Source organism: Neofelis nebulosa, chromosome 13 (genome assembly GCF_028018385.1).
Source record: "Neofelis nebulosa isolate mNeoNeb1 chromosome 13, mNeoNeb1.pri, whole genome shotgun sequence".
NCBI classification, from domain to species: domain Eukaryota; kingdom Metazoa; phylum Chordata; class Mammalia; order Carnivora; family Felidae; genus Neofelis; species Neofelis nebulosa.
Genome location: NC_080794.1, coordinates 21938267 through 21961423, shown reverse-complemented (window position 1 = coordinate 21961423; position 23157 = coordinate 21938267). Strand labels below are relative to the sequence as shown.

Genomic DNA, 23157 nt, shown 5'->3' with positions numbered 1-23157 from the left:
GGGGAGCGGGGAGCGGGGAGCGTGCCCCTCGTGAAGTGCCGGGTGAGGGGGGAGGGGGGGGGGGTGTGCGGGCTTGGGGTGCGTGGCGGGGCGGGGCGGGGCGGGGCCGGGCCAGGCCAGGCCAGGCTGCTTTGCTGGCCCGGGAGGGGCAGAGGGATCCGTGGCTGGGATGTGTTTGGCCCCAGCAGCCGCGCTCCCTGGGGAGAGAGGGACCCAGGGAGGGAGGGGGGGAGGGGCGGCGGGCGCCAAAGGAGAGGTCAAGGAGGCCAAAGGCCAAAGGCCAAAAGCGAAAAAGCCTACAGCACCCGGTATTCCCAGGCGGTCTCCCTTCCAAGTACTAACCAGGCCCGACCCTGCTTAGCTTCCGAGATCAGACGAGATCGGGCGCGTTCAGGGTGGTATGGCCGTAGACGCGGGCGGCTGGCGCTGGGCGCCTCAAGAGCCTGCTCCACGCGTCCCCAGCCCAGCGGGTGCGGCGCTTCACCCGTGCACGCGCCTGCCTGCCTGCCTGCCTGCCTGCCGCCGCCCTCCGCCGCGGGCCCCGGGCGGGTGGCGGAGGCCGCGCAAGAGGACCCTGGCAAGGCGCTGAGGCGCAAGCCCCGGCGTTCTCCGATCCCGGGACTCTTGCAGGCCGCTCCCGGCTTGGCCCCACGCCCGCCTCCGCTTCCATCCGGCACCGCACCGGACCGCACGTCACCGCACCAGGTCGGGCTACTCACTGGCAAGAGGGTGGAAGCGAGCGTGGGGCATCCGGCCGGCCGTGCCTTCCGGGGCCCGCCCCGCCGGGGTGTCGGCGCCTCCTCCCCAGCCCCAGGGCGAGCGCAGCCAGCCACCCGGCCTTCTCCTCCCGTCTGCCCCACCTGGTGCATACCCACCCCGGAGGCGCCAGCGCCCCCAGTGAACATCAACAGCCCGAGCCCGCTGCCCTAGCGGGGCCTCGCGAAATGCCAGGGACCCTGCCTGGGGATGAGGGCTCGAGGGAGGGGAGAGGTCCAGACCCAGGGAGCCCAGGCGTGTGGCGGAGTGGGAGTCTGGGGTCTCGCGGCCCCGCCCGCCCGCTCCTGGTTCTCGCATCCACCCACCCAGCCCCCACCCTCCAGTCCCCGGGCGCCAGCCTCCGGTCCCGCCCTCACCGCACACCCCCCCACCCCTCCGTGCGGGTGCGGGTGCCGGTGTGGGTGGTGTCTCAGGAAAGGTGCAAAGCTGGGACGTGGCTTCCAGCCGGTGCAGTGGGATCTGGCCGGGTGCGGGGAGCGGGGAGCGGGGAGCGTGCCCCTCGTGAAGTGCCGGGTGGGGGGGGAGGGGGGGGGTTGTGTGCGGGCTTGGGGTGCGTGGCGGGGCGGGGCGGGGCGGGGCCGGGCCAGGCCAGGCCAGGCTGCTTTGCTGGCCCGGGAGGGGCAGAGGGATCCGTGGCTGGGATGTGTTTGGCCCCAGCAGCCCGCGCTCCCTGGGGAGAGAGGGACCCAGGGAGGGAGGGGGGGAGGGGCGGCGGGCGCCAAAGGAGAGGTCAAGGAGGCCAAAGGCCAAAGGCCAAAAGCGAAAAAGCCTACAGCACCCGGTATTCCCAGGCGGTCTCCCATCCAAGTACTAACCAGGCCCGACCCTGCTTAGCTTCCGAGATCAGACGAGATCGGGCGCGTTCAGGGTGGTATGGCCGTAGACGCGGGCGGCTGGCGCTGGGCGCCTCAAGAGCCTGCTCCACGCGTCCCCAGCCCAGCGGGTGCGGCGCTTCACCCGTGCACGCGCCTGCCTGCCTGCCTGCCTGCCGCCGCCCTCCGCCGCGGGCCCCGGGCGGGTGGCGGAGGCCGCGCAAGAGGACCCTGGCAAGGCGCTGAGGCGCAAGCCCCGGCGTTCTCCGATCCCGGGACTCTTGCAGGCCGCTCCCGGCTTGGCCCCACGCCCGCCTCCGCTTCCATCCGGCACCGCACCGGACCGCACGTCACCGCACCAGGTCGGGCTACTCACTGGCAAGAGGGTGGAAGCGAGCGTGGGGCATCCGGCCGGCCGTGCCTTCCGGGGCCCGCCCCGCCGGGGTGTCGGCGCCTCCTCCCCAGCCCCAGGGCGAGCGCAGCCAGCCACCCGGCCTTCTCCTCCCGTCTGCCCCACCTGGTGCATACCCACCCCGGAGGCGCCAGCGCCCCCAGTGAACATCAACAGCCCGAGCCCGCTGCCCTAGCGGGGCCTCGCGAAATGCCAGGGACCCTGCCTGGGGATGAGGGCTCGAGGGAGGGGAGAGGTCCAGGACCCAGGGAGCCCAGGCGTGTGGCGGAGTGGGAGTCTGGGGTCTCGCGGCCCCGCCCGCCCGCTCCTGGTTCTCGCATCCACCCACCCAGCCCCCACCCTCCAGTTCCCGGGCGCCAGCCTCCGGTCCCGCCCTCACCGCACACCCCCCCACCCCTCCGTGCGGGTGCGGGTGCCGGTGTGGGTGGTGTCTCAGGAAAGGTGCAAAGCTGGGACGTGGCTTCCAGCCGGTGCAGTGGGATCTGGCCGGGTGCGGGGAGCGGGGAGCGGGGAGCGTGCCCCTCGTGAAGTGCCGGGTGGGGGGGGAGGGGGGGGGGGTTGTGTGCGGGCTTGGGGTGCGTGGCGGGGCGGGGCGGGGCGGGGCCGGGCCAGGCCAGGCCAGGCTGCTTTGCTGGCCCGGGAGGGGCAGAGGGATCCGTGGCTGGGATGTGTTTGGCCCCAGCAGCCGCGCTCCCTGGGGAGAGAGGGACCCAGGGAGGGAGGGGGGGAGGGGCGGCGGGCGCCAAAGGAGAGGTCAAGGAGGCCAAAGGCCAAAGGCCAAAAGCGAAAAAGCCTACAGCACCCGGTATTCCCAGGCGGTCTCCCATCCAAGTACTAACCAGGCCCGACCCTGCTTAGCTTCCGAGATCAGACGAGATCGGGCGCGTTCAGGGTGGTATGGCCGTAGACGCGGGCGGCTGGCGCTGGGCGCCTCAAGAGCCTGCTCCACGCGTCCCCAGCCCAGCGGGTGCGGCGCTTCACCCGTGCACGCGCCTGCCTGCCTGCCTGCCTGCCTGCCGCCGCCCTCCGCCGCGGGCCCCGGGCGGGTGGCGGAGGCCGCGCAAGAGGACCCTGGCAAGGCGCTGAGGCGCAAGCCCCGGCGTTCTCCGATCCCGGGACTCTTGCAGGCCGCTCCCGGCTTGGCCCCACGCCCGCCTCCGCTTCCATCCGGCACCGCACCGGACCGCACGTCACCGCACCAGGTCGGGCTACTCACTGGCAAGAGGGTGGAAGCGAGCGTGGGGCATCCGGCCGGCCGTGCCTTCCGGGGCCCGCCCCGCCGGGGTGTCGGCGCCTCCTCCCCAGCCCCAGGGCGAGCGCAGCCAGCCACCCGGCCTTCTCCTCCCGTCTGCCCCACCTGGTGCATACCCACCCCGGAGGCGCCAGCGCCCCCAGTGAACATCAACAGCCCGAGCCCGCTGCCCTAGCGGGGCCTCGCGAAATGCCAGGGACCCTGCCTGGGGATGAGGGCTCGAGGGAGGGGAGAGGTCCAGGACCCAGGGAGCCCAGGCGTGTGGCGGAGTGGGAGTCTGGGGTCTCGCGGCCCCGCCCGCCCGCTCCTGGTTCTCGCATCCACCCACCCAGCCCCCACCCTCCAGTCCCCGGGCGCCAGCCTCCGGTCCCGCCCTCACCGCACACCCCCCCACCCCTCCGTGCGGGTGCGGGTGCCGGTGTGGGTGGTGTCTCAGGAAAGGTGCAAAGCTGGGACGTGGCTTCCAGCCGGTGCAGTGGGATCTGGCCGGGTGCGGGGAGCGGGGAGCGGGGAGCGTGCCCCTCGTGAAGTGCCGGGTGGGGGGGGAGGGGGGGATTGTGTGCGGGCTTGGGGTGCGTGGCGGGGCGGGGCGGGGCGGGGCCGGGCCAGGCCAGGCCAGGCTGCTTTGCTGGCCCGGGAGGGGCAGAGGGATCCGTGGCTGGGATGTGTTTGGCCCCAGCAGCCGCGCTCCCTGGGGAGAGAGGGACCCAGGGAGGGAGGGGGGGAGGGGCGGCGGGCGCCAAAGGAGAGGTCAAGGAGGCCAAAGGCCAAAGGCCAAAAGCGAAAAAGCCTACAGCACCCGGTATTCCCAGGCGGTCTCCCATCCAAGTACTAACCAGGCCCGACCCTGCTTAGCTTCCGAGATCAGACGAGATCGGGCGCGTTCAGGGTGGTATGGCCGTAGACGCGGGCGGCTGGCGCTGGGCGCCTCAAGAGCCTGCTCCACGCGTCCCCAGCCCAGCGGGTGCGGCGCTTCACCCGTGCACGCGCCTGCCTGCCTGCCTGCCTGCCGCCGCCCTCCGCCGCGGGCCCCGGGCGGGTGGCGGAGGCCGCGCAAGAGGACCCTGGCAAGGCGCTGAGGCGCAAGCCCCGGCGTTCTCCGATCCCGGGACTCTTGCAGGCCGCTCCCGGCTTGGCCCCACGCCCGCCTCCGCTTCCATCCGGCACCGCACCGGACCGCACGTCACCGCACCAGGTCGGGCTACTCACTGGCAAGAGGGTGGAAGCGAGCGTGGGGCATCCGGCCGGCCGTGCCTTCCGGGGCCCGCCCCGCCGGGGTGTCGGCGCCTCCTCCCCAGCCCCAGGGCGAGCGCAGCCAGCCACCCGGCCTTCTCCTCCCGTCTGCCCCACCTGGTGCATACCCACCCCGGAGGCGCCAGCGCCCCCAGTGAACATCAACAGCCCGAGCCCGCTGCCCTAGCGGGGCCTCGCGAAATGCCAGGGACCCTGCCTGGGGATGAGGGCTCGAGGGAGGGGAGAGGTCCAGGACCCAGGGAGCCCAGGCGTGTGGCGGAGTGGGAGTCTGGGGTCTCGCGGCCCCGCCCGCCCGCTCCTGGTTCTCGCATCCACCCACCCAGCCCCCACCCTCCAGTCCCCGGGCGCCAGCCTCCGGTCCCGCCCTCACCGCACACCCCCCCACCCCTCCGTGCGGGTGCGGGTGCCGGTGTGGGTGGTGTCTCAGGAAAGGTGCAAAGCTGGGACGTGGCTTCCAGCCGGTGCAGTGGGATCTGGCCGGGTGCGGGGAGCGGGGAGCGGGGAGCGTGCCCCTCGTGAAGTGCCGGGTGGGGGGGGAGGGGGGGGGGTTGTGTGCGGGCTTGGGGTGCGTGGCGGGGCGGGGCGGGGCGGGGGCCGGGCCAGGCCAGGCCAGGCTGCTTTGCTGGCCCGGGAGGGGCAGAGGGATCCGTGGCTGGGATGTGTTTGGCCCCAGCAGCCGCGCTCCCTGGGGAGAGAGGGACCCAGGGAGGGAGGGGGGGAGGGGCGGCGGGCGCCAAAGGAGAGGTCAAGGAGGCCAAAGGCCAAAGGCCAAAAGCGAAAAAGCCTACAGCACCCGGTATTCCCAGGCGGTCTCCCATCCAAGTACTAACCAGGCCCGACCCTGCTTAGCTTCCGAGATCAGACGAGATCGGGCGCGTTCAGGGTGGTATGGCCGTAGACGCGGGCGGCTGGCGCTGGGCGCCTCAAGAGCCTGCTCCACGCGTCCCCAGCCCAGCGGGTGCGGCGCTTCACCCGTGCACGCGCCTGCCTGCCTGCCTGCCTGCCTGCCGCCGCCCTCCGCCGCGGGCCCCGGGCGGGTGGCGGAGGCCGCGCAAGAGGACCCTGGCAAGGCGCTGAGGCGCAAGCCCCGGCGTTCTCCGATCCCGGGACTCTTGCAGGCCGCTCCCGGCTTGGCCCCACGCCCGCCTCCGCTTCCATCCGGCACCGCACCGGACCGCACGTCACCGCACCAGGTCGGGCTACTCACTGGCAAGAGGGTGGAAGCGAGCGTGGGGCATCCGGCCGGCCGTGCCTTCCGGGGCCCGCCCCGCCGGGGTGTCGGCGCCTCCTCCCCAGCCCCAGGGCGAGCGCAGCCAGCCACCCGGCCTTCTCCTCCCGTCTGCCCCACCTGGTGCATACCCACCCCGGAGGCGCCAGCGCCCCCAGTGAACATCAACAGCCCGAGCCCGCTGCCCTAGCGGGGCCTCGCGAAATGCCAGGGACCCTGCCTGGGGATGAGGGCTCGAGGGAGGGGAGAGGTCCAGGACCCAGGGAGCCCAGGCGTGTGGCGGAGTGGGAGTCTGGGGTCTCGCGGCCCCGCCCGCCCGCTCCTGGTTCTCGCATCCACCCACCCAGCCCCCACCCTCCAGTCCCCGGGCGCCAGCCTCCGGTCCCGCCCTCACCGCACACCCCCCCCACCCCTCCGTGCGGGTGCGGGTGCCGGTGTGGGTGGTGTCTCAGGAAAGGTGCAAAGCTGGGACGTGGCTTCCAGCCGGTGCAGTGGGATCTGGCCGGGTGCGGGGAGCGGGGAGCGGGGAGCGTGCCCCTCGTGAAGTGCCGGGTGGGGGGGGAGGGGGGGGGTTGTGTGCGGGCTTGGGGTGCGTGGCGGGGCGGGGCGGGGCGGGGCCGGGCCAGGCCAGGCCAGGCTGCTTTGCTGGCCCGGGAGGGGCAGAGGGATCCGTGGCTGGGATGTGTTTGGCCCCAGCAGCCGCGCTCCCTGGGGAGAGAGGGACCCAGGGAGGGAGAGGGGGAGGGGCGGCGGGCGCCAAAGGAGAGGTCAAGGAGGCCAAAGGCCAAAGGCCAAAAGCGAAAAAGCCTACAGCACCCGGTATTCCCAGGCGGTCTCCCATCCAAGTACTAACCAGGCCCGACCCTGCTTAGCTTCCGAGATCAGACGAGATCGGGCGCGTTCAGGGTGGTATGGCCGTAGACGCGGGCGGCTGGCGCTGGGCGCCTCAAGAGCCTGCTCCACGCGTCCCCAGCCCAGCGGGTGCGGCGCTTCACCCGTGCACGCGCCTGCCTGCCTGCCTGCCTGCCGCCGCCCTCCGCCGCGGGCCCCGGGCGGGTGGCGGAGGCCGCGCAAGAGGACCCTGGCAAGGCGCTGAGGCGCAAGCCCCGGCGTTCTCCGATCCCGGGACTCTTGCAGGCCGCTCCCGGCTTGGCCCCACGCCCGCCTCCGCTTCCATCCGGCACCGCACCGGACCGCACGTCACCGCACCAGGTCGGGCTACTCACTGGCAAGAGGGTGGAAGCGAGCGTGGGGCATCCGGCCGGCCGTGCCTTCCGGGGCCCGCCCCGCCGGGGTGTCGGCGCCTCCTCCCCAGCCCCAGGGCGAGCGCAGCCAGCCACCCGGCCTTCTCCTCCCGTCTGCCCCACCTGGTGCATACCCACCCCGGAGGCGCCAGCGCCCCCAGTGAACATCAACAGCCCGAGCCCGCTGCCCTAGCGGGGCCTCGCGAAATGCCAGGGACCCTGCCTGGGGATGAGGGCTCGAGGGAGGGGAGAGGTCCAGGACCCAGGGAGCCCAGGCGTGTGGCGGAGTGGGAGTCTGGGGTCTCGCGGCCCCGCCCGCCCGCTCCTGGTTCTCGCATCCACCCACCCAGCCCCCACCCTCCAGTCCCCGGGCGCCAGCCTCCGGTCCCGCCCTCACCGCACACCCCCCCACCCCTCCGTGCGGGTGCGGGTGCCGGTGTGGGTGGTGTCTCAGGAAAGGTGCAAAGCTGGGACGTGGCTTCCAGCCGGTGCAGTGGGATCTGGCCGGGTGCGGGGAGCGGGGAGCGGGGAGCGTGCCCCTCGTGAAGTGCCGGGTGAGGGGGGAGGGGGGGGGTGTGTGCGGGCTTGGGGTGCGTGGCGGGGCGGGGCGGGGCGGGGCCGGGCCAGGCCAGGCCAGGCTGCTTTGCTGGCCCGGGAGGGGCAGAGGGATCCGTGGCTGGGATGTGTTTGGCCCCAGCAGCCGCGCTCCCTGGGGAGAGAGGGACCCAGGGAGGGAGGGGGGGAGGGGCGGCGGGCGCCAAAGGAGAGGTCAAGGAGGCCAAAGGCCAAAGGCCAAAAGCGAAAAAGCCTACAGCACCCGGTATTCCCAGGCGGTCTCCCTTCCAAGTACTAACCAGGCCCGACCCTGCTTAGCTTCCGAGATCAGACGAGATCGGGCGCGTTCAGGGTGGTATGGCCGTAGACGCGGGCGGCTGGCGCTGGGCGCCTCAAGAGCCTGCTCCACGCGTCCCCAGCCCAGCGGGTGCGGCGCTTCACCCGTGCACGCGCCTGCCTGCCTGCCTGCCTGCCTGCCGCCGCCCTCCGCCGCGGGCCCCGGGCGGGTGGCGGAGGCCGCGCAAGAGGACCCTGGCAAGGCGCTGAGGCGCAAGCCCCGGCGTTCTCCGATCCCGGGACTCTTGCAGGCCGCTCCCGGCTTGGCCCCACGCCCGCCTCCGCTTCCATCCGGCACCGCACCGGACCGCACGTCACCGCACCAGGTCGGGCTACTCACTGGCAAGAGGGTGGAAGCGAGCGTGGGGCATCCGGCCGGCCGTGCCTTCCGGGGCCCGCCCCGCCGGGGTGTCGGCGCCTCCTCCCCAGCCCCAGGGCGAGCGCAGCCAGCCACCCGGCCTTCTCCTCCCGTCTGCCCCACCTGGTGCATACCCACCCCGGAGGCGCCAGCGCCCCCAGTGAACATCAACAGCCCGAGCCCGCTGCCCTAGCGGGGCCTCGCGAAATGCCAGGGACCCTGCCTGGGGATGAGGGCTCGAGGGAGGGGAGAGGTCCAGGACCCAGGGAGCCCAGACGTGTGGCGGAGTGGGAGTCTGGGGTCTCGCGGCCCCGCCCGCCCGCTCCTGGTTCTCGCATCCACCCACCCAGCCCCCACCCTCCAGTCCCCGGGCGCCAGCCTCCGGTCCCGCCCTCACCGCACACCCCCCCACCCCTCCGTGCGGGTGCGGGTGCCGGTGTGGGTGGTGTCTCAGGAAAGGTGCAAAGCTGGGACGTGGCTTCCAGCCGGTGCAGTGGGATCTGGCCGGGTGCGGGGAGCGGGGAGCGGGGAGCGTGCCCCTCGTGAAGTGCCGGGTGGGGGGGGAGGGGGGGGGTTGTGTGCGGGCTTGGGGTGCGTGGCGGGGCGGGGCGGGGCGGGGCCGGGCCAGGCCAGGCCAGGCTGCTTTGCTGGCCCGGGAGGGGCAGAGGGATCCGTGGCTGGGATGTGTTTGGCCCCAGCAGCCGCGCTCCCTGGGGAGAGAGGGACCCAGGGAGGGAGGGGGGGAGGGGCGGCGGGCGCCAAAGGAGAGGTCAAGGAGGCCAAAGGCCAAAGGCCAAAAGCGAAAAAGCCTACAGCACCCGGTATTCCCAGGCGGTCTCCCATCCAAGTACTAACCAGGCCCGACCCTGCTTAGCTTCCGAGATCAGACGAGATCGGGCGCGTTCAGGGTGGTATGGCCGTAGACGCGGGCGGCTGGCGCTGGGCGCCTCAAGAGCCTGCTCCACGCGTCCCCAGCCCAGCGGGTGCGGCGCTTCACCCGTGCACGCGCCTGCCTGCCTGCCTGCCTGCCGCCGCCCTCCGCCGCGGGCCCCGGGCGGGTGGCGGAGGCCGCGCAAGAGGACCCTGGCAAGGCGCTGAGGCGCAAGCCCCGGCGTTCTCCGATCCCGGGACTCTTGCAGGCCGCTCCCGGCTTGGCCCCACGCCCGCCTCCGCTTCCATCCGGCACCGCACCGGACCGCACGTCACCGCACCAGGTCGGGCTACTCACTGGCAAGAGGGTGGAAGCGAGCGTGGGGCATCCGGCCGGCCGTGCCTTCCGGGGCCCGCCCCGCCGGGGTGTCGGCGCCTCCTCCCCAGCCCCAGGGCGAGCGCAGCCAGCCACCCGGCCTTCTCCTCCCGTCTGCCCCACCTGGTGCATACCCACCCCGGAGGCGCCAGCGCCCCCAGTGAACATCAACAGCCCGAGCCCGCTGCCCTAGCGGGGCCTCGCGAAATGCCAGGGACCCTGCCTGGGGATGAGGGCTCGAGGGAGGGGAGAGGTCCAGGACCCAGGGAGCCCAGGCGTGTGGCGGAGTGGGAGTCTGGGGTCTCGCGGCCCCGCCCGCCCGCTCCTGGTTCTCGCATCCACCCACCCAGCCCCCACCCTCCAGTCCCCGGGCGCCAGCCTCCGGTCCCGCCCTCACCGCACACCCCCCCACCCCTCCGTGCGGGTGCGGGTGCCGGTGTGGGTGGTGTCTCAGGAAAGGTGCAAAGCTGGGACGTGGCTTCCAGCCGGTGCAGTGGGATCTGGCCGGGTGCGGGGAGCGGGGAGCGGGGAGCGTGCCCCTCGTGAAGTGCCGGGTGGGGGGGGAGGGGGGGGGTTGTGTGCGGGCTTGGGGTGCGTGGCGGGGCGGGGCGGGGCGGGGCCGGGCCAGGCCAGGCCAGGCTGCTTTGCTGGCCCGGGAGGGGCAGAGGGATCCGTGGCTGGGATGTGTTTGGCCCCAGCAGCCGCGCTCCCTGGGGAGAGAGGGACCCAGGGAGGGAGGGGGGAGGGGCGGCGGGCGCCAAAGGAGAGGTCAAGGAGGCCAAAGGCCAAAGGCCAAAAGCGAAAAAGCCTACAGCACCCGGTATTCCCAGGCGGTCTCCCATCCAAGTACTAACCAGGCCCGACCCTGCTTAGCTTCCGAGATCAGACGAGATCGGGCGCGTTCAGGGTGGTATGGCCGTAGACGCGGGCGGCTGGCGCTGGGCGCCTCAAGAGCCTGCTCCACGCGTCCCCAGCCCAGCGGGTGCGGCGCTTCACCCGTGCACGCGCCTGCCTGCCTGCCTGCCTGCCGCCGCCCTCCGCCGCGGGCCCCGGGCGGGTGGCGGAGGCCGCGCAAGAGGACCCTGGCAAGGCGCTGAGGCGCAAGCCCCGGCGTTCTCCGATCCCGGGACTCTTGCAGGCCGCTCCCGGCTTGGCCCCACGCCCGCCTCCGCTTCCATCCGGCACCGCACCGGACCGCACGTCACCGCACCAGGTCGGGCTACTCACTGGCAAGAGGGTGGAAGCGAGCGTGGGGCATCCGGCCGGCCGTGCCTTCCGGGGCCCGCCCCGCCGGGGTGTCGGCGCCTCCTCCCCAGCCCCAGGGCGAGCGCAGCCAGCCACCCGGCCTTCTCCTCCCGTCTGCCCCACCTGGTGCATACCCACCCCGGAGGCGCCAGCGCCCCCAGTGAACATCAACAGCCCGAGCCCGCTGCCCTAGCGGGGCCTCGCGAAATGCCAGGGACCCTGCCTGGGGATGAGGGCTCGAGGGAGGGGAGAGGTCCAGGACCCAGGGAGCCCAGGCGTGTGGCGGAGTGGGAGTCTGGGGTCTCGCGGCCCCGCCCGCCCGCTCCTGGTTCTCGCATCCACCCACCCAGCCCCCACCCTCCAGTCCCCGGGCGCCAGCCTCCGGTCCCGCCCTCACCGCACACCCCCCCACCCGTCCGTGCGGGTGCCGGTGCCGGTGTGGGTGGTGTCTCAGGAAAGGTGCAAAGCTGGGACGTGGCTTCCAGCCGGTGCAGTGGGATCTGGCCGGGTGCGGGGAGCGGGGAGCGGGGAGCGTGCCCCTCGTGAAGTGCCGGGTGGGGGGGGAGGGGGGGGGTTGTGTGCGGGCTTGGGGTGCGTGGCGGGGCGGGGCGGGGCGGGGCCGGGCCAGGCCAGGCCAGGCTGCTTTGCTGGCCCGGGAGGGGCAGAGGGATCCGTGGCTGGGATGTGTTTGGCCCCAGCAGCCGCGCTCCCTGGGGAGAGAGGGACCCAGGGAGGGAGGGGGGGAGGGGCGGCGGGCGCCAAAGGAGAGGTCAAGGAGGCCAAAGGCCAAAGGCCAAAAGCGAAAAAGCCTACAGCACCCGGTATTCCCAGGCGGTCTCCCATCCAAGTACTAACCAGGCCCGACCCTGCTTAGCTTCCGAGATCAGACGAGATCGGGCGCGTTCAGGGTGGTATGGCCGTAGACGCGGGCGGCTGGCGCTGGGCGCCTCAAGAGCCTGCTCCACGCGTCCCCAGCCCAGCGGGTGCGGCGCTTCACCCGTGCACGCGCCTGCCTGCCTGCCTGCCTGCCTGCCGCCGCCCTCCGCCGCGGGCCCCGGGCGGGTGGCGGAGGCCGCGCAAGAGGACCCTGGCAAGGCGCTGAGGCGCAAGCCCCGGCGTTCTCCGATCCCGGGACTCTTGCAGGCCGCTCCCGGCTTGGCCCCACGCCCGCCTCCGCTTCCATCCGGCACCGCACCGGACCGCACGTCACCGCACCAGGTCGGGCTACTCACTGGCAAGAGGGTGGAAGCGAGCGTGGGGCATCCGGCCGGCCGTGCCTTCCGGGGCCCGCCCCGCCGGGGTGTCGGCGCCTCCTCCCCAGCCCCAGGGCGAGCGCAGCCAGCCACCCGGCCTTCTCCTCCCGTCTGCCCCACCTGGTGCATACCCACCCCGGAGGCGCCAGCGCCCCCAGTGAACATCAACAGCCCGAGCCCGCTGCCCTAGCGGGGCCTCGCGAAATGCCAGGGACCCTGCCTGGGGATGAGGGCTCGAGGGAGGGGAGAGGTCCAGGACCCAGGGAGCCCAGGCGTGTGGCGGAGTGGGAGTCTGGGGTCTCGCGGCCCCGCCCGCCCGCTCCTGGTTCTCGCATCCACCCACCCAGCCCCCACCCTCCAGTCCCCGGGCGCCAGCCTCCGGTCCCGCCCTCACCGCACACCCCCCCACCCCTCCGTGCGGGTGCGGGTGCCGGTGTGGGTGGTGTCTCAGGAAAGGTGCAAAGCTGGGACGTGGCTTCCAGCCGGTGCAGTGGGATCTGGCCGGGTGCGGGGAGCGGGGAGCGGGGAGCGTGCCCCTCGTGAAGTGCCGGGTGGGGGGGGAGGGGGGGATTGTGTGCGGGCTTGGGGTGCGTGGCGGGGCGGGGCGGGGCGGGGCCGGGCCAGGCCAGGCCAGGCTGCTTTGCTGGCCCGGGAGGGGCAGAGGGATCCGTGGCTGGGATGTGTTTGGCCCCAGCAGCCGCGCTCCCTGGGGAGAGAGGGACCCAGGGAGGGAGGGGGGGAGGGCCGGCGGGCGCCAAAGGAGAGGTCAAGGAGGCCAAAGGCCAAAGGCCAAAAGCGAAAAAGCCTACAGCACCCGGTATTCCCAGGCGGTCTCCCATCCAAGTACTAACCAGGCCCGACCCTGCTTAGCTTCCGAGATCAGACGAGATCGGGCGCGTTCAGGGTGGTATGGCCGTAGACGCGGGCGGCTGGCGCTGGGCGCCTCAAGAGCCTGCTCCACGCGTCCCCAGCCCAGCGGGTGCGGCGCTTCACCCGTGCACGCGCCTGCCTGCCTGCCTGCCTGCCTGCCGCCGCCCTCCGCCGCGGGCCCCGGGCGGGTGGCGGAGGCCGCGCAAGAGGACCCTGGCAAGGCGCTGAGGCGCAAGCCCCGGCGTTCTCCGATCCCGGGACTCTTGCAGGCCGCTCCCGGCTTGGCCCCACGCCCGCCTCCGCTTCCATCCGGCACCGCACCGGACCGCACGTCACCGCACCAGGTCGGGCTACTCACTGGCAAGAGGGTGGAAGCGAGCGTGGGGCATCCGGCCGGCCGTGCCTTCCGGGGCCCGCCCCGCCGGGGTGTCGGCGCCTCCTCCCCAGCCCCAGGGCGAGCGCAGCCAGCCACCCGGCCTTCTCCTCCCGTCTGCCCCACCTGGTGCATACCCACCCCGGAGGCGCCAGCGCCCCCAGTGAACATCAACAGCCCGAGCCCGCTGCCCTAGCGGGGCCTCGCGAAATGCCAGGGACCCTGCCTGGGGATGAGGGCTCGAGGGAGGGGAGAGGTCCAGGACCCAGGGAGCCCAGGCGTGTGGCGGAGTGGGAGTCTGGGGTCTCGCGGCCCCGCCCGCCCGCTCCTGGTTCTCGCATCCACCCACCCAGCCCCCACCCTCCAGTCCCCGGGCGCCAGCCTCCGGTCCCGCCCTCACCGCACACCCCCCCACCCCTCCGTGCGGGTGCGGGTGCCGGTGTGGGTGGTGTCTCAGGAAAGGTGCAAAGCTGGGACGTGGCTTCCAGCCGGTGCAGTGGGATCTGGCCGGGTGCGGGGAGCGGGGAGCGGGGAGCGTGCCCCTCGTGAAGTGCCGGGTGAGGGGGGAGGGGGGGGGTGTGTGCGGGCTTGGGGTGCGTGGCGGGGCGGGGCGGGGCGGGGCCGGGCCAGGCCAGGCCAGGCTGCTTTGCTGGCCCGGGAGGGGCAGAGGGATCCGTGGCTGGGATGTGTTTGGCCCCAGCAGCCGCGCTCCCTGGGGAGAGAGGGACCCAGGGAGGGAGGGGGGGAGGGGCGGCGGGCGCCAAAGGAGAGGTCAAGGAGGCCAAAGGCCAAAGGCCAAAAGCGAAAAAGCCTACAGCACCCGGTATTCCCAGGCGGTCTCCCTTCCAAGTACTAACCAGGCCCGACCCTGCTTAGCTTCCGAGATCAGACGAGATCGGGCGCGTTCAGGGTGGTATGGCCGTAGACGCGGGCGGCTGGCGCTGGGCGCCTCAAGAGCCTGCTCCACGCGTCCCCAGCCCAGCGGGTGCGGCGCTTCACCCGTGCACGCGCCTGCCTGCCTGCCTGCCTGCCTGCCGCCGCCCTCCGCCGCGGGCCCCGGGCGGGTGGCGGAGGCCGCGCAAGAGGACCCTGGCAAGGCGCTGAGGCGCAAGCCCCGGCGTTCTCCGATCCCGGGACTCTTGCAGGCCGCTCCCGGCTTGGCCCCACGCCCGCCTCCGCTTCCATCCGGCACCGCACCGGACCGCACGTCACCGCACCAGGTCGGGCTACTCACTGGCAAGAGGGTGGAAGCGAGCGTGGGGCATCCGGCCGGCCGTGCCTTCCGGGGCCCGCCCCGCCGGGGTGTCGGCGCCTCCTCCCCAGCCCCAGGGCGAGCGCAGCCAGCCACCCGGCCTTCTCCTCCCGTCTGCCCCACCTGGTGCATACCCACCCCGGAGGCGCCAGCGCCCCCAGTGAACATCAACAGCCCGAGCCCGCTGCCCTAGCGGGGCCTCGCGAAATGCCAGGGACCCTGCCTGGGGATGAGGGCTCGAGGGAGGGGAGAGGTCCAGGACCCAGGGAGCCCAGGCGTGTGGCGGAGTGGGAGTCTGGGGTCTCGCGGCCCCGCCCGCCCGCTCCTGGTTCTCGCATCCACCCACCCAGCCCCCACCCTCCAGTCCCCGGGCGCCAGCCTCCGGTCCCGCCCTCACCGCACACCCCCCCACCCCTCCGTGCGGGTGCGGGTGCCGGTGTGGGTGGTGTCTCAGGAAAGGTGCAAAGCTGGGACGTGGCTTCCAGCCGGTGCAGTGGGATCTGGCCGGGTGCGGGGAGCGGGGAGCGGGGAGCGTGCCCCTCGTGAAGTGCCGGGTGGGGGGGGAGGGGGGGGGTTGTGTGCGGGCTTGGGGTGCGTGGCGGGGCGGGGCGGGGCGGGGCCGGGCCAGGCCAGGCCAGGCTGCTTTGCTGGCCCGGGAGGGGCAGAGGGATCCGTGGCTGGGATGTGTTTGGCCCCAGCAGCCGCGCTCCCTGGGGAGAGAGGGACCCAGGGAGGGAGGGGGGGAGGGGCGGCGGGCGCCAAAGGAGAGGTCAAGGAGGCCAAAGGCCAAAGGCCAAAAGCGAAAAAGCCTACAGCACCCGGTATTCCCAGGCGGTCTCCCATCCAAGTACTAACCAGGCCCGACCCTGCTTAGCTTCCGAGATCAGACGAGATCGGGCGCGTTCAGGGTGGTATGGCCGTAGACGCGGGCGGCTGGCGCTGGGCGCCTCAAGAGCCTGCTCCACGCGTCCCCAGCCCAGCGGGTGCGGCGCTTCACCCGTGCACGCGCCTGCCTGCCTGCCTGCCTGCCTGCCGCCGCCCTCCGCCGCGGGCCCCGGGCGGGTGGCGGAGGCCGCGCAAGAGGACCCTGGCAAGGCGCTGAGGCGCAAGCCCCGGCGTTCTCCGATCCCGGGACTCTTGCAGGCCGCTCCCGGCTTGGCCCCACGCCCGCCTCCGCTTCCATCCGGCACCGCACCGGACCGCACGTCACCGCACCAGGTCGGGCTACTCACTGGCAAGAGGGTGGAAGCGAGCGTGGGGCATCCGGCCGGCCGTGCCTTCCGGGGCCCGCCCCGCCGGGGTGTCGGCGCCTCCTCCCCAGCCCCAGGGCGAGCGCAGCCAGCCACCCGGCCTTCTCCTCCCGTCTGCCCCACCTGGTGCATACCCACCCCGGAGGCGCCAGCGCCCCCAGTGAACATCAACAGCCCGAGCCCGCTGCCCTAGCGGGGCCTCGCGAAATGCCAGGGACCCTGCCTGGGGATGAGGGCTCGAGGGAGGGGAGAGGTCCAGGACCCAGGGAGCCCAGGCGTGTGGCGGAGTGGGAGTCTGGGGTCTCGCGGCCCCGCCCGCCCGCTCCTGGTTCTCGCATCCACCCACCCAGCCCCCACCCTCCAGTCCCCGGGCGCCAGCCTCCGGTCCCGCCCTCACCGCACACCCCCCCACCCCTCCGTGCGGGTGCGGGTGCCGGTGTGGGTGGTGTCTCAGGAAAGGTGCAAAGCTGGGACGTGGCTTCCAGCCGGTGCAGTGGGATCTGGCCGGGTGCGGGGAGCGGGGAGCGGGGAGCGTGCCCCTCGTGAAGTGCCGGGTGGGGGGGGAGGGGGGGGGTTGTGTGCGGGCTTGGGGTGCGTGGCGGGGCGGGGCGGGGCGGGGCCGGGCCAGGCCAGGCCAGGCTGCTTTGCTGGCCCGGGAGGGGCAGAGGGATCCGTGGCTGGGATGTGTTTGGCCCCAGCAGCCGCGCTCCCTGGGGAGAGAGGGACCCAGGGAGGGAGGGGGGGAGGGGCGGCGGGCGCCAAAGGAGAGGTCAAGGAGGCCAAAGGCCAAAGGCCAAAAGCGAAAAAGCCTACAGCACCCGGTATTCCCAGGCGGTCTCCCATCCAAGTACTAACCAGGCCCGACCCTGCTTAGCTTCCGAGATCAGACGAGATCGGGCGCGTTCAGGGTGGTATGGCCGTAGACGCGGGCGGCTGGCGCTGGGCGCCTCAAGAGCCTGCTCCACGCGTCCCCAGCCCAGCGGGTGCGGCGCTTCACCCGTGCACGCGCCTGCCTGCCTGCCTGCCTGCCGCCGCCCTCCGCCGCGGGCCCCGGGCGGGTGGCGGAGGCCGCGCAAGAGGACCCTGGCAAGGCGCTGAGGCGCAAGCCCCGGCGTTCTCCGATCCCGGGACTCTTGCAGGCCGCTCCCGGCTTGGCCCCACGCCCGCCTCCGCTTCCATCCGGCACCGCACCGGACCGCACGTCACCGCACCAGGTCGGGCTACTCACTGGCAAGAGGGTGGAAGCGAGCGTGGGGCATCCGGCCGGCCGTGCCTTCCGGGGCCCGCCCCGCCGGGGTGTCGGCGCCTCCTCCCCAGCCCCAGGGCGAGCGCAGCCAGCCACCCGGCCTTCTCCTCCCGTCTGCCCCACCTGGTGCATACCCACCCCGGAGGCGCCAGCGCCCCCAGTGAACATCAACAGCCCGAGCCCGCTGCCCTAGCGGGGCCTCGCGAAATGCCAGGGACCCTGCCTGGGGATGAGGGCTCGAGGGAGGGGAGAGGTCCAGGACCCAGGGAGCCCAGGCGTGTGGCGGAGTGGGAGTCTGGGGTCTCGCGGCCCCGCCCGCCCGCTCCTGGTTCTCGCATCCACCCACCCAGCCCCCACCCTCCAGTCCCCGGGCGCCAGCCTCCGGTCCCGCCCTCACCGCACACCCCCCCACCCCTCCGTGCGGGTGCGGGTGCCGGTGTGGGTGGTGTCTCAGGAAAGGTGCAAAGCTGGGACGTGGCTTCCAGCCGGTGCAGTGGGATCTGGCCGGGTGCGGGGAGCGGGGAGCGGGGAGCGTGCCCCTCGTGAAGTGCCGGGTGGGGGGGGAGGGGGGGGGTTGTGTGCGGGCTTGGGGTGCGTGGCGGGGCGGGGCGGGGCGGGGCCGGGCCAGGCCAGGCCAGGCTGCTTTGCTGGCCCGGGAGGGGCAGAGGGATCCGTGGCTGGGATGTGTTTGGCCCCAGCAGCCGCGCTCCCTGGGGAGAGAGGGACCCAGGGAGGGAGGGGGGGAGGGGCGGCGGGCGCCAAAGGAGAGGTCAAGGAGGCCAAAGGCCAAAGGCCAAAAGCGAAAAAGCCTACAGCACCCGGTATTCCCAGGCGGTCTCCCATCCAAGTACTAACCAGGCCCGACCCTGCTTAGCTTCCGAGATCAGACGAGATCGGGCGCGTTCAGGGTGGTATGGCCGTAGACGCGGGCGGCTGGCGCTGGGCGCCTCAAGAGCCTGCTCCACGCGTCCCCAGCCCAGCGGGTGCGGCGCTTCACCCGTGCACGCGCCTGCCTGCCTGCCTGCCTGCCTGCCGCCGCCCTCCGCCGCGGGCCCCGGGCGGGTGGCGGAGGCCGCGCAAGAGGACCCTGGCAAGGCGCTGAGGCGCAAGCCCCGGCGTTCTCCGATCCCGGGACTCTTGCAGGCCGCTCCCGGCTTGGCCCCACGCCCGCCTCCGCTTCCATCCGGCACCGCACCGGACCGCACGTCACCGCACCAGGTCGGGCTACTCACTGGCAAGAGGGTGGAAGCGAGCGTGGGGCATCCGGCCGGCCGTGCCTTCCGGGGCCCGCCCCGCCGGGGTGTCGGCGCCTCCTCCCCAGCCCCAGGGCGAGCGCAGCCAGCCACCCGGCCTTCTCCTCCCGTCTGCCCCACCTGGTGCATACCCACCCCGGAGGCGCCAGCGCCCCCAGTGAACATCAACAGCCCGAGCCCGCTGCCCTAGCGGGGCCTCGCGAAATGCCAGGGACCCTGCCTGGGGATGAGGGCTCGAGGGAGGGGAGAGGTCCAGGACCCAGGGAGCCCAGGCGTGTGGCGGAGTGGGAGTCTGGGGTCTCGCGGCCCCGCCCGCCCGCTCCTGGTTCTCGCATCCACCCACCCAGCCCCCACCCTCCAGTCCCCGGGCGCCAGCCTCCGGTCCCGCCCTCACCGCACACCCCCCCACCCCTCCGTGCGGGTGCGGGTGCCGGTGTGGGTGGTGTCTCAGGAAAGGTGCAAAGCTGGGACGTGGCTTCCAGCCGGTGCAGTGGGATCTGGCCGGGTGCGGGGAGCGGGGAGCGGGGAGCGTGCCCCTCGTGAAGTGCCGGGTGAGGGGGGAGGGGGGGGGTGTGTGCGGGCTTGGGGTGCGTGGCGGGGCGGGGCGGGGCGGGGCCGGGCCAGGCCAGGCCAGGCTGCTTTGCTGGCCCGGGAGGGGCAGAGGGATCCGTGGCTGGGATGTGTTTGGCCCCAGCAGCCGCGCTCCCTGGGGAGAGAGGGACCCAGGGAGGGAGGGGGGGAGGGGCGGCGGGCGCCAAAGGAGAGGTCAAGGAGGCCAAAGGCCAAAGGCCAAAAGCGAAAAAGCCTACAGCACCCGGTATTCCCAGGCGGTCTCCCTTCCAAGTACTAACCAGGCCCGACCCTGCTTAGCTTCCGAGATCAGACGAGATCGGGCGCGTTCAGGGTGGTATGGCCGTAGACGCGGGCGGCTGGCGCTGGGCGCCTCAAGAGCCTGCTCCACGCGTCCCCAGCCCAGCGGGTGCGGCGCTTCACCCGTGCACGCGCCTGCCTGCCTGCCTGCCTGCCTGCCGCCGCCCTCCGCCGCGGGCCCCGGGCGGGTGGCGGAGGCCGCGCAAGAGGACCCTGGCAAGGCGCTGAGGCGCAAGCCCCGGCGTTCTCCGATCCCGGGACTCTTGCAGGCCGCTCCCGGCTTGGCCCCACGCCCGCCTCCGCTTCCATCCGGCACCGCACCGGACCGCACGTCACCGCACCAGGTCGGGCTACTCACTGGCAAGAGGGTGGAAGCGAGCGTGGGGCATCCGGCCGGCCGTGCCTTCCGGGGCCCGCCCCGCCGGGGTGTCGGCGCCTCCTCCCCAGCCCCAGGGCGAGCGCAGCCAGCCACCCGGCCTTCTCCTCCCGTCTGCCCCACCTGGTGCATACCCACCCCGGAGGCGCCAGCGCCCCCAGTGAACATCAACAGCCCGAGCCCGCTGCCCTAGCGGGGCCTCGCGAAATGCCAGGGACCCTGCCTGGGGATGAGGGCTCGAGGGAGGGGAGAGGTCCAGGACCCAGGGAGCCCAGGCGTGTGGCGGAGTGGGAGTCTGGGGTCTCGCGGCCCCGCCCGCCCGCTCCTGGTTCTCGCATCCACCCACCCAGCCCCCACCCTCCAGTCCCCGGGCGCCAGCCTCCGGTCCCGCCCTCACCGCACACCCCCCCACCCCTCCGTGCGGGTGCGGGTGCCGGTGTGGGTGGTGTCTCAGGAAAGGTGCAAAGCTGGGACGTGGCTTCCAGCCGGTGCAGTGGGATCTGGCCGGGTGCGGGGAGCGGGGAGCGGGGAGCGTGCCCCTCGTGAAGTGCCGGGTGGGGGGGGAGGGGGGGGGTTGTGTGCGGGCTTGGGGTGCGTGGCGGGGCGGGGCGGGGCGGGGCCGGGCCAGGCCAGGCCAGGCTGCTTTGCTGGCCCGGGAGGGGCAGAGGGATCCGTGGCTGGGATGTGTTTGGCCCCAGCAGCCGCGCTCCCTGGGGAGAGAGGGACCCAGGGAGGGAGGGGGGGAGGGGCGGCGGGCGCCAAAGGAGAGGTCAAGGAGGCCAAAGGCCAAAGGCCAAAAGCGAAAAAGCCTACAGCACCCGGTATTCCCAGGCGGTCTCCCATCCAAGTACTAACCAGGCCCGACCCTGCTTAGCTTCCGAGATCAGACGAGATCGGGCGCGTTCAGGGTGGTATGGCCGTAGACGCGGGCGGCTGGCGCTGGGCGCCTCAAGAGCCTGCTCCACGCGTCCCCAGCCCAGCGGGTGCGGCGCTTCACCCGTGCACGCGCCTGCCTGCCTGCCTGCCTGCCTGCCGCCGCCCTCCGCCGCGGGCCCCGGGCGGGTGGCGGAGGCCGCGCAAGAGGACCCTGGCAAGGCGCTGAGGCGCAAGCCCCGGCGTTCTCCGATCCCGGGACTCTTGCAGGCCGCTCCCGGCTTGGCCCCACGCCCGCCTCCGCTTCCATCCGGCACCGCACCGGACCGCACGTCACCGCACCAGGTCGGGCTACTCACTGGCAAGAGGGTGGAAGCGAGCGTGGGGCATCCGGCCGGCCGTGCCTTCCGGGGCCCGCCCCGCCGGGGTGTCGGCGCCTCCTCCCCAGCCCCAGGGCGAGCGCAGCCAGCCACCCGGCCTTCTCCTCCCGTCTGCCCCACCTGGTGCATACCCACCCCGGAGGCGCCAGCGCCCCCAGTGAACATCAACAGCCCGAGCCCGCTGCCCTAGCGGGGCCTCGCGAAATGCCAGGGACCCTGCCTGGGGATGAGGGCTCGAGGGAGGGGAGAGGTCCAGGACCCAGGGAGCCCAGGCGTGTGGCGGAGTGGGAGTCTGGGGTCTCGCGGCCCCGCCCGCCCGCTCCTGGTTCTCGCATCCACCCACCCAGCCCCCACCCTCCAGTTCCCGGGCGCCAGCCTCCGGTCCCGCCCTCACCGCACACCCCCCCACCCCTCCGTGCGGGTGCGGGTGCCGGTGTGGGTGGTGTCTCAGGAAAGGTGCAAAGCTGGGACGTGGCTTCCAGCCGGTGCAGTGGGATCTGGCCGGGTGCGGGGAGCGGGGAGCGGGGAGCGTGCCCCTCGTGAAGTGCCGGGTGGGGGGGGAGGGGGGGGGTTGTGTGCGGGCTTGGGGTGCGTGGCGGGGCGGGGCGGGGCGGGGCCGGGCCAGGCCAGGCCAGGCTGCTTTGCTGGCCCGGGAGGGGCAGAGGGATCCGTGGCTGGGATGTGTTTGGCCCCAGCAGCCGCGCTCCCTGGGGAGAGAGGGACCCAGGGAGGGAGGGGGGGAGGGGCGGCGGGCGCCAAAGGAGAGGTCAAGGAGGCCAAAGGCCAAAGGCCAAAAGCGAAAAAGCCTACAGCACCCGGTATTCCCAGGCGGTCTCCCATCCAAGTACTAACCAGGCCCGACCCTGCTTAGCTTCCGAGATCAGACGAGATCGGGCGCGTTCAGGGTGGTATGGCCGTAGACGCGGGCGGCTGGCGCTGGGCGCCTCAAGAGCCTGCTCCACGCGTCCCCAGCCCAGCGGGTGCGGCGCTTCACCCGTGCACGCGCCTGCCTGCCTGCCTGCCTGCCTGCCGCCGCCCTCCGCCGCGGGCCCCGGGCGGGTGGCGGAGGCCGCGCAAGAGGACCCTGGCAAGGCGCTGAGGCGCAAGCCCCGGCGTTCTCCGATCCCGGGACTCTTGCAGGCCGCTCCCGGCTTGGCCCCACGCCCGCCTCCGCTTCCATCCGGCACCGCACCGGACCGCACGTCACCGCACCAGGTCGGGCTACTCACTGGCAAGAGGGTGGAAGCGAGCGTGGGGCATCCGGCCGGCCGTGCCTTCCGGGGCCCGCCCCGCCGGGGTGTCGGCGCCTCCTCCCCAGCCCCAGGGCGAGCGCAGCCAGCCACCCGGCCTTCTCCTCCCGTCTGCCCCACCTGGTGCATACCCACCCCGGAGGCGCCAGCGCCCCCAGTGAACATCAACAGCCCGAGCCCGCTGCCCTAGCGGGGCCTCGCGAAATGCCAGGGACCCTGCCTGGGGATGAGGGCTCGAGGGAGGGGAGAGGTCCAGGACCCAGGGAGCCCAGACGTGTGGCGGAGTGGGAGTCTGGGGTCTCGCGGCCCCGCCCGCCCGCTCCTGGTTCTCGCATCCACCCACCCAGCCCCCACCCTCCAGTCCCCGGGCGCCAGCCTCCGGTCCCGCCCTCACCGCACACCCCCCCACCCCTCCGTGCGGGTGCGGGTGCCGGTGTGGGTGGTGTCTCAGGAAAGGTGCAAAGCTGGGACGTGGCTTCCAGCCGGTGCAGTGGGATCTGGCCGGGTGCGGGGAGCGGGGAGCGGGGAGCGTGCCCCTCGTGAAGTGCCGGGTGGGGGGGGAGGGGGGGGGTTGTGTGCGGGCTTGGGGTGCGTGGCGGGGCGGGGCGGGGCGGGGCCGGGGCCGGGCCAGGCCAGGCCAGGCTGCTTTGCTGGCCCGGGAGGGGCAGAGGGATCCGTGGCTGGGATGTGTTTGGCCCCAGCAGCCGCGCTCCCTGGGGAGAGAGGGACCCAGGGAGGGAGGGGGGGAGGGGCGGCGGGCGCCAAAGGAGAGGTCAAGGAGGCCAAAGGCCAAAGGCCAAAAGCGAAAAAGCCTACAGCACCCGGTATTCCCAGGCGGTCTCCCATCCAAGTACTAACCAGGCCCGACCCTGCTTAGCTTCCGAGATCAGACGAGATCGGGCGCGTTCAGGGTGGTATGGCCGTAGACGCGGGCGGCTGGCGCTGGGCGCCTCAAGAGCCTGCTCCACGCGTCCCCAGCCCAGCGGGTGCGGCGCTTCACCCGTGCACGCGCCTGCCTGCCTGCCTGCCTGCCTGCCGCCGCCCTCCGCCGCGGGCCCCGGGCGGGTGGCGGAGGCCGCGCAAGAGGACCCTGGCAAGGCGCTGAGGCGCAAGCCCCGGCGTTCTCCGATCCCGGGACTCTTGCAGGCCGCTCCCGGCTTGGCCCCACGCCCGCCTCCGCTTCCATCCGGCA

General features: G+C 73.6%; 19 non-coding genes across 19 annotated transcripts; all 19 read right to left on the bottom strand.

Annotated features, from left to right (window-relative positions):
* Positions 1 to 293: 293 nt before the first annotated feature.
* On the bottom strand, positions 294 to 412 carry LOC131494165 (5S ribosomal RNA). Its single transcript, XR_009253230.1, has one exon. It is a non-coding gene; the product is annotated as a 5S ribosomal RNA (ribosomal RNA).
* A 1131-nt stretch (positions 413 to 1543) lies between these two features.
* LOC131494104 (5S ribosomal RNA) lies at positions 1544 to 1662 on the bottom strand. Its single transcript, XR_009253170.1, has one exon. It is a non-coding gene; the product is annotated as a 5S ribosomal RNA (ribosomal RNA).
* Positions 1663 to 2791: 1129 nt separating this feature from the next.
* On the bottom strand, positions 2792 to 2910 carry LOC131494103 (5S ribosomal RNA). The gene has a single exon (XR_009253169.1). It is a non-coding gene; the product is annotated as a 5S ribosomal RNA (ribosomal RNA).
* Positions 2911 to 4040: 1130 nt separating this feature from the next.
* LOC131494102 (5S ribosomal RNA) lies at positions 4041 to 4159 on the bottom strand. Its single transcript, XR_009253168.1, has one exon. It is a non-coding gene; the product is annotated as a 5S ribosomal RNA (ribosomal RNA).
* A 1129-nt stretch (positions 4160 to 5288) lies between these two features.
* LOC131494101 (5S ribosomal RNA) lies at positions 5289 to 5407 on the bottom strand. Its single transcript, XR_009253167.1, has one exon. It is a non-coding gene; the product is annotated as a 5S ribosomal RNA (ribosomal RNA).
* Positions 5408 to 6539: 1132 nt separating this feature from the next.
* On the bottom strand, positions 6540 to 6658 carry LOC131494099 (5S ribosomal RNA). Its single transcript, XR_009253166.1, has one exon. It is a non-coding gene; the product is annotated as a 5S ribosomal RNA (ribosomal RNA).
* Positions 6659 to 7784: 1126 nt separating this feature from the next.
* On the bottom strand, positions 7785 to 7903 carry LOC131494164 (5S ribosomal RNA). The gene has a single exon (XR_009253229.1). It is a non-coding gene; the product is annotated as a 5S ribosomal RNA (ribosomal RNA).
* Positions 7904 to 9034: 1131 nt separating this feature from the next.
* Positions 9035 to 9153, bottom strand: LOC131494097 (5S ribosomal RNA). Its single transcript, XR_009253164.1, has one exon. It is a non-coding gene; the product is annotated as a 5S ribosomal RNA (ribosomal RNA).
* Positions 9154 to 10279: 1126 nt separating this feature from the next.
* LOC131494096 (5S ribosomal RNA) lies at positions 10280 to 10398 on the bottom strand. Its single transcript, XR_009253163.1, has one exon. It is a non-coding gene; the product is annotated as a 5S ribosomal RNA (ribosomal RNA).
* Positions 10399 to 11525: 1127 nt separating this feature from the next.
* On the bottom strand, positions 11526 to 11644 carry LOC131494095 (5S ribosomal RNA). Its single transcript, XR_009253162.1, has one exon. It is a non-coding gene; the product is annotated as a 5S ribosomal RNA (ribosomal RNA).
* Positions 11645 to 12774: 1130 nt separating this feature from the next.
* LOC131494094 (5S ribosomal RNA) lies at positions 12775 to 12893 on the bottom strand. The gene has a single exon (XR_009253161.1). It is a non-coding gene; the product is annotated as a 5S ribosomal RNA (ribosomal RNA).
* Positions 12894 to 14023: 1130 nt separating this feature from the next.
* Positions 14024 to 14142, bottom strand: LOC131494163 (5S ribosomal RNA). Its single transcript, XR_009253228.1, has one exon. It is a non-coding gene; the product is annotated as a 5S ribosomal RNA (ribosomal RNA).
* Positions 14143 to 15273: 1131 nt separating this feature from the next.
* Positions 15274 to 15392, bottom strand: LOC131494093 (5S ribosomal RNA). Its single transcript, XR_009253160.1, has one exon. It is a non-coding gene; the product is annotated as a 5S ribosomal RNA (ribosomal RNA).
* Positions 15393 to 16523: 1131 nt separating this feature from the next.
* Positions 16524 to 16642, bottom strand: LOC131494092 (5S ribosomal RNA). The gene has a single exon (XR_009253159.1). It is a non-coding gene; the product is annotated as a 5S ribosomal RNA (ribosomal RNA).
* A 1127-nt stretch (positions 16643 to 17769) lies between these two features.
* On the bottom strand, positions 17770 to 17888 carry LOC131494091 (5S ribosomal RNA). The gene has a single exon (XR_009253158.1). It is a non-coding gene; the product is annotated as a 5S ribosomal RNA (ribosomal RNA).
* Positions 17889 to 19018: 1130 nt separating this feature from the next.
* Positions 19019 to 19137, bottom strand: LOC131494162 (5S ribosomal RNA). The gene has a single exon (XR_009253227.1). It is a non-coding gene; the product is annotated as a 5S ribosomal RNA (ribosomal RNA).
* A 1131-nt stretch (positions 19138 to 20268) lies between these two features.
* LOC131494090 (5S ribosomal RNA) lies at positions 20269 to 20387 on the bottom strand. The gene has a single exon (XR_009253157.1). It is a non-coding gene; the product is annotated as a 5S ribosomal RNA (ribosomal RNA).
* A 1131-nt stretch (positions 20388 to 21518) lies between these two features.
* LOC131494089 (5S ribosomal RNA) lies at positions 21519 to 21637 on the bottom strand. Its single transcript, XR_009253156.1, has one exon. It is a non-coding gene; the product is annotated as a 5S ribosomal RNA (ribosomal RNA).
* A 1137-nt stretch (positions 21638 to 22774) lies between these two features.
* On the bottom strand, positions 22775 to 22893 carry LOC131494088 (5S ribosomal RNA). Its single transcript, XR_009253155.1, has one exon. It is a non-coding gene; the product is annotated as a 5S ribosomal RNA (ribosomal RNA).
* Between the last annotated feature and the right edge of the window lie 264 nt (positions 22894 to 23157).